This window comes from Berghia stephanieae, chromosome 2 (assembly GCF_034508935.2).
Source record: "Berghia stephanieae isolate SIO BIC M18660-M18661 chromosome 2, UCSD_Bste_1.3, whole genome shotgun sequence".
Taxonomy (NCBI): domain Eukaryota; kingdom Metazoa; phylum Mollusca; class Gastropoda; order Nudibranchia; family Aeolidiidae; genus Berghia; species Berghia stephanieae.
In genome coordinates this window covers 70,386,486-70,394,777 of record NC_088361.1, presented here as the reverse complement: position 1 = coordinate 70,394,777, position 8,292 = coordinate 70,386,486, and the positions used below count along the sequence as shown (strand labels likewise).

The 8,292-nt window shown below is 34.7% G+C and overlaps 1 long non-coding RNA gene across 1 annotated transcript; it reads left to right on the top strand.

The window, feature by feature from the left end:
* The first annotated feature begins 1,292 nt into the window (after nucleotides 1-1,292).
* On the top strand, nucleotides 1,293-7,856 carry LOC144965443 (uncharacterized). The gene is made up of 4 exons (XR_013644021.1): nucleotides 1,293-1,433; nucleotides 4,199-4,311; nucleotides 4,838-4,899; nucleotides 5,977-7,856. It is a non-coding gene; the product is annotated as an uncharacterized LOC144965443 (long non-coding RNA).
* The last annotated feature ends 436 nt before the right edge of the window (nucleotides 7,857-8,292 follow it).

The following is an 8,292-nucleotide window of genomic DNA, read 5'->3' as shown; positions in this document are numbered from 1 at the left end:
CGTGGAAGGCAAGTCAAGTTGGCCGAGTTGGTAAGGCATTGAACTGATACTCATAAGGTCCCAGTTTGAGTTCGGCTCCCGGCGCTTTCTAGTTTAACTAGGTAAAATACTCACAAAATCTGTCAGCAGGATATAACGTAACAACACATACACACAAAAATAAAATTAATTAAATGTTTATTATCTGGTTGATATAATTTAGTTAGAAGTAATCATTAAAATTGCTGTCTAAAACCAATACCAAAGAGATGATGGACGTCAATTTCGTTCCTTCCACATTCGTGAAAAATTTTTAAGTATGTCAAAAACGGTTATTGATTATTTCTGACTATTTTTTTACGTCTGGTTAATAGAGTACCGATGTATCTACATTCCGTCAAAGTATGGTGCCTAGGCAACAACATCTCTAAAGATGCCTCGCCAAAGTTTTTAATTCTTTAAATAATAATAATAATGATAAAAGTAATTATAAGGATAATAATTATACTAATAATAATATAATAATAATAATAATAATAATAATAATAATAATAATAATAATAATAATAATAATAATAATAATAATAATAATAATAATAATAATAATAACAATTATAATAATAATATGATAATAATAATAACAATAATAATAATAATAATAATAATAATAATAATAATAATAATAATAATAATAATAATAATAATAATAATAATAATAATAATAATAATGATAATAATAATAATAATAATGATAATAATAATAATAAACATAGAGAGAAGCTTCAAGAGATGATGAGAGGATGAATTTGAAAAACTCGGTATCTTATCTTACCTTTTAAGAGCAAATTTGCTTTAAAACGTTTAAATATTCTTTGTGACTTTAATACATCGATAATAATTTCAATCTTGTAATGACTACAGTCATAGTATATTTGAGAATTTTCGATTCATATCGCTGTTTTAAATAATAAAATATATAAGCTTATCTGGGCTGAATTCCATTTTTCCTCTAGGATAACAGCTGGTGAAGTTTGATTAACCATGACTCACATAATTGGATATAGTATATACGCCGCCTAAGCACAGTCAATCGTCGTTCTCTGGCTGTGGATAAACCTTAACGAAGTGGTTATTTGTACTACCACTACAAATAGCGAAAACTACCGCTTTTCACTATTTGTACTCCCAGAACTCTTATGTGTTTAAAGTTGCAAACCACCGCTCCTTTACCTCTTTGTAGCTACCTACTCCCAGCACTCTTATGCGTTTAAAGTTGCATTTGTGAGCTTTCAAGGACCAGCCGACCAGCCTCCACTTTTCGCGGTCTTTCTTTGAGAAATGTGAAGCAAAAAAAATGGCCCTCTCGGTAAACGAGACATTCTCATCTTTTCTCCAATTTGAAAACATTCGAAAATGAGAATAATGTACTTTTTATTAAAAAGTCAACAAAGAAGGTAAGTAAACTAGATACGACAATTTTTTTCCTTAATTAAGTGGCAACTCATTTCTCGTCATTCTCACTCTAACTCTATCAACTAAGAAGAGTACACCACCTCAAACATTTGTCAGTTCATATCTTTGCTTTTATGAGGTCTATTTTCATTTTGAAAAGTTCAAAGTGAACAACTAAATGACGCCGATTCAGTGGTGTATTTGGTCTATCTTCATGTGAATAAATATTTTATTATTGACTTTTCCAAAATTCCAATAGGTCATTCATTTGTATGTCGTGATCTATTTTTCCTTGATTTCAGCTGTCTCAGCTCTAAACTATACTTTTCTTTCTCAATAAATAATTCATTTTCTGTTTGCAATGCATTACAGAGATGTTGATTTACCACATGTAAAAATTTCAAAGTTGTATTTGAAGCTGTTTCTGAATTATACGTGATTATCCATTGGGATGCTGTGCTTTGGTCACATTTTTTCCTATTAAGCTATATATAGAGATTTTCCACCACATAAACGGTCATAACTTTTTAACCAGTTGAGACAGAGCGATAATTTTTCACTCTAATTTATGTTTCACTCCCCTTTATTTTTCTACGCTAAATTAATACCCATAGCCACTATTTTGAAAAATTCTTGCAAGTGCCTACTAAGAGGGTTGAACTTGAACCTGAACATGCTCCTTCTTCTTCTTCTACTAATAACTACAACTAGATAGGTACTACGCCTCTCCTGAATGATCGGAACCGTTTAAGAAACTAAATTACGGGTTCCACCGGCGCAGCTCTCTAGACTTCCAGTCCCACAGTGCCCAGTATGGGCGGGAGACTTTACCCCCGATGTTCCTCGAGCCTCGAGGTAGTTTCACTTTATAATTGTTTTAGCTTTTGAACTGTGGATCTTTTGTCAAACGTTTTATTTTAATTTTTCAAATTTAGTAGCACTTTAAAGGCCTGCGTTAGGTATCGCTCTGCTGTACTGTAACTGTAAGAGCGTAAGAATAACATGGTAAAAGTACTGTAAAAGTATGCTGATGAAAATGATATTGACAATGAAATTATAATAAAAAGAAGAACAATAGAACTTATAAACAAATCAATAAAGAAGCTTTAAAAAAAATGAAATTTAAAAGAAGAAAAAACTGCCTCAAGAAGTGAAAAAAATTGTCCCTGTTGTTGAGATGTGAAGTGGACATAATCGTGTCTGTTAAGAATTAGAAGAAATGAAAGATGCCACTTTTTATATTTAAATGTAGATTGCACATTAGCAGAACACTAAAAAAAAAAGTAAAGAAAGAAAATCCAATGTGGCAACTTGGTTGCTAGTGAAAAAAGTAAAATTACTCCACTCATCATTGCTGCTGGTGTGATGTCTAGTGTTAGTTAGGTGTCACTATATTAGAGTGATATCTTGTTACTTCATATTTCCATTTTAAAACCTGTAGAACAACTTGATTGATTTGTAAATTTCCTTATATGACCATTGTTTTAGTTTTCCGCAGCCATTATAATTCAATTGGAAATATTGAAAGGTACTGGAGAGGAGTCTTAGCGGGGTTTTTTTTGTCTGTTAGTTTTAGTTATAGGTCATAGTGCAGGTCCAAGTGTTGGAAATGTACAAGGTTTTATTTTTTATTTTAAGGTTAGTTGAAGGAATACTTTCCTTAGCTCAAGGAACGTGCAGAAGACCTCCCCTATTTACTACTTACTACTACTACCCAAGTACTAGTGCTAGACTACTTCTTCCGCCACCTCACTCCTAAACGGACTGACACCACAGGCAACTGATATTATTCTCTCTCTCTCTCTCTCTCTCTCTCTCTGAGTGTGTATCTGTCTGTCTATTTCTGCCCATCTCCCCTCTTTTTACTAATTAGTTTGTAGGTCTTTGGCAAATTCTCAAGAACAGCCAAGATATATGCGGCTGTGTGGCACTCACTTCCGGATTGGAAGGTCCTGGGGTCGAGCCTCGTCAAGGACTCACATTCTCTCACTGTACTCATGTGTATGATTTCCTATCCGCTAAGAGCGTTGTCTGTCAGAAGAAACGTTCTACTTGTTACGTGTTGCTGCTAGTCATGGATCCTTTGTAAAGTGCTTTGAGCATGTTTGGTGGATATTGCGGCTTATGAAAGCTCAATTCTTTTTTTAATATTTATATATATATATAAAAGATGCAGGATGATGACGGGCATGCGCTACTTTATGATGTAGTATAAACCATTCCTAATATATGATTTTGCTAAATAGGCCTACACTCAAATTTTACGAGTGTATCTGGTGGCAAATATTAGACACTCGTTGCCACTGTGATTTTGATGAAACTTGGCTTATACACAGATACATGAATTTTCATAATACGGCTTCAAACATGCGATCTGAGCTTCAATTTATAATGAAGTAATTTTTCGACAGCTTGATTGAATGTGACAAGATCCTTTTACTTAATACAATTCAATTTAGTGTGGTCTGTAGTTGTTTGCCTAATATTAGAATGCACAGAATTTGAATTTTTATTGACTTTAAATATTGAAAACAACATGCCTTTGGCTTTCCATTTGTGCCATTCCATTCAGCTTTTGACCTAGTCCCTGATTTGAGTACCACGTCACAAATTTAAGTTCTTCGAGAAAACTCTCGACTTACTTTCTTATTCTTCTAACGTACTGAACTGTAACACCTTTGTCTCAGTTGGAGAAAATATTGCAATTTTTAAACTTAATATTTAGGTATTTATGTTATGATCTTTTATATTATTCCGTGTTTTTCAGCTTCCATCATATCACCCTGAGGAAAGTTGGCTAATTTATGACTTTTGTGTCTATGAATGCAAGCAGGGCAAAAAGCAATTGACTTCAAGCAAAGGAGTTCGCCCTAACCAGAGGTAGGAGGTTGTTTTTGGACGGGGCAGGAGGTGTTTTTTTACTTTTACATATTTAAAAAAAAATGAAAATATTATATGCACAAGGTTATAATATTTCAGAATAACTCGGAAGTAAATTATCACCATCAGCTTTTCTATCTTGATTGCCAAGACAATTTTAATAAAGCAATCAAACTGATTCTGAATTTTAAAACATCCAGAGGAAGAGGCAATGTGTGCCTATCTGCAGCTCATTTACAGTCTTCAGTGGGCGGGCTGCACGATGTAATACAGCAAGACAATAGTTCAACTATTACCAGAACAGTTTTAAAAAGTGAAAGACTTGATTTGTTCAAAAAATCTGATTGCGCTGGATTAGTATTATTATTGAATGTCTTATTAAGATTTATTTTCAATTGCTCTATAATCTGCATGTTGAAATCCTTCACAATTGAGTTATGCAAGTGACAACGCTATTAATATTTTATCATACTATGTTGTGGATAATTTTATTATTTTGTAATAAAAAGTTTTTCTTACCATGCAGGACTCTGAAATTAATACTGGCTTCTGAGGGTTACAGGGGCTAATCACCCATGCGATAAATTGGTAAGACTCATTCATTTTATACTTATTTTCCATCGACATTTTGTCCCTACAGTTTTTCGCTGCCGAAAATTTTACACTTGACAGCAATTAATCGCAAATTCTATTTTAGTCGCAATTAGACTCAATTTTTTTATAAATATGTATTATTTTTTCTTTTCTTGTTACTTTATATTTTCAGTACTTAATTGTCCCTCCCCCTCCCACTATTGAGTGTAATATATAGTTCCATGTTGCTCCCTGTCTTTGTTATGGATTAAGATTGCTCATTTTTTTCCTGGTTCTTGTGGGGGTCTTTAGTTGGGATGCAGACAGTCAAATACAGTACCTTTCTTCTTGAGATGATTTTTTATACTGTAAATCATCTCTCTGTTATGTACTGTTATAGTTATAGGTTTTGAATATTATTGCATTATGTAAATGTTTTAGCAGGATCCTTTGCTTGTGTCTCGGTGAGACTTTGAGGTAATGTCAAAATTGGTACATCTTTGAGGTGCTCGTGAAATCTACTGTTCCCTATTGAATCAGTCACCATATCATCATCCTTTTTATAATGTTGTAAGCGCTATTAAGTCCTGTAAGACAATATAAGCAGATCTAGGTGGTGGTATTTTTTTGGGTCTTTTTTTTTTTGTCTTTGTTTATTTTTTGTTCCAGATAAGGAATTTTAAGATTTGATGGTTGTCCATAGACTTTTTAAAATAAAATTTGACTTTGACTATGAGTACGGTGCAGTTATAAGTGCTTGATTTCTGAGGACTAATTATAAATGGTGACCACTCTATTGCGTTTTTGTATGCCATGAAAATGTTACAAAGACAATGAAGCGACATTTTTTGGGAATTCTGCAGTCATTCATTTAACCCTTGAATTTGATGAGCGCCTGTTGCATTTTAGTTCATTCAAGTATTTTAGAGTGACAAACACAACTCGTGCATTATGGGTTTATATGCAGATTTTTGTCTTTAAATTGTCAATAAAAAATAAAATGCTTTTTTTTGTTTTGTTAGCTGGCAGGTCTGAATTGAATGCTATTGCATACAATTTTGTACTTTTAATCTTTTTTCTTTTTACATTTAGCCATCCTCACTTTATCCGGAGAATCGCCTGCCCCTCGTGAATGAGACAGTGAAGGCTATGGCTAAAACAAAGGTGTCCACAACCCAACTTAGGCAATACATTCAATCAAGCCAAGGATAAAATGTATTGCCTAAAGATGTCGAAGATTTGCAGCGGAGATTGTTCAAGACTGATATTGACAGGACGGACGGTGAGACGGTACAGGAATTACTGAGAGAGATAGAGGAGGAAGGAGGTGTAACAAAGTTCAGTGTGAATGAGGATGGTGGTTTTTAGTATTTGTTTTAAGTAACGGGAAGAATGAGGCGTGATTTGAGTGTTTTTTTGTGATGTGTTTGTTATGGATGTAACATACAAAGTAAATCGATATTTGTATCCACTTGTGAATATTATGTGCATAGATGATGAGGGTCATGACGGGCGAAAGACTGGAAATCCATGACCAACCTGAAACTGACATTGTACCAGTATGACGTGTGACAAATACACAGGAAGGACTGTATCGAATTGTATCTTCAGTGACAAACAGGATCAATAGCTTGTTTCAAGTTATGGTAGAACATCAGTTTCTGCAAAGAATCTCCCAGTTGGAACAATTTTTGACTCTTGTCTCTGAAGATAAAGACTGACATTGTCGACATGACTGACTTAATACAGACAAATCCCCATTCTAACCCTCTTTCTGACTTTTCAGAGACACCAGACATTGTAAATGCACGTACTGACCAGAGACCACAGACATTATAAATACACACTCTGCCCAGACAGAGACCACAGAAGTTATGGACACACAGACTGACCAGACAGAGACCGCAGACGTTATGGACACACAAACTGACCAGACAGAGAGACCACAGACGTTATGGACGCACAGACTGACCAGACAGGGACTCCAGATAACAGAGACATGCGACCATAAAGATGCCCTTGACACAACAGAGACAGTTAGACTGCGAAATTTTTCAAATGTGACTCTACACAGGAAATTTCATACAGAATTCCCTTAATACCTTTACTCATTGTCCATTCGTAAAATTTATTTTCATGTAATAAACCACCAAAAAAGTAAATTTTTAACGTGGGTGGGGGCTGTCACGTTACTGTAGAACGAGCTTAAGTCTCAATGGGATATTAGCTTTAGGCAACCACAAGTTGGTATTTTTCAAACCTGTTGCTATGCTATCTTGTAATGACAACGTCTCTCAGTCGCCAAACGTCACTAGCTATCCTTCACATAATGCAGGGTTGATTGTGTGAAGTACGTTTGGGGCCGGAAGATAGCAAGGCATAGTGCAGGCTACTGTACTGTGTCAGTCCGTGAACGGGTGACCAATTCATAGTACAGAGAAGGCAAATCTGTTCCTATATGTCCCAATAAAAATATAACACAGAGAAGGCCGAAACTGTGTTATACAGGTCGGTACAGAATAAAACAAATATAACACAGGAGACCAAACACTGTGTTGTAGAATATCAAAATTTCAAAGGTGGTCGGTCAGTGACGAAATAAAAAGGGACATTATAAGTCGTAATATCACATCCCAATAAAAGAGTGTGATAGTAAAAAGGTGCCCGTTAACAATTGAGTCGGTCAAGTCTCTATCCAGATTCAAAAGGATAGTGCAAAGTCCTGTATGTAAAACAAATTTGAGAAGCATGGTTGTTCTCAATACTTGTTGGGTCGTGATCGGTATAGAGTGAAGTAGTGTTCATGATACACATCAGAGCAATGCTGTGTCAAGATTACAGAGGAGCAAGAAGACAAGATTTGTTTGTGTGTCTTTATATGTTACGGAATAGGTACATTTTGGTTGTCAAAACTTTCATTTATATTTTGACATTTTCTTGATCTTTTAAAATAAAATTATAATTTAATTTAATCAACAGACTTGTTTAATAATTTAAAGAGATACTTTTGTGGGGACCTTTTGTAAAATCATTAGTCCGATTGTAGTTGTAAATCTCTTTATATTCTAATGTCATAAAATCAGTGACACCACTGAATTCCTACCAGCGCTTTTACTCACTGAGTCCCTACCACCAGCGCTATTACTCACCCAGTCCCTACCACCTAGGCGGGGTTCCTGACCTCCCATAGTGGGCAGGGGGGTTCATACTGTGTCTTCTATCCCCTTATATCTGTTTTCCAACATGCTTTCTGTCTTTGTCTTGGAATGAGATTACTTGGTTTTGTCCTGGTCCTGGCTGAGAGGGAAGCAGTCGAATGTATAGTTAGTTTTGGGAGATGATATTTTTTTCATTGGAAATCATCTCTCTGTTATGTACTGTATTATGTTTTATTTACATATTATATTT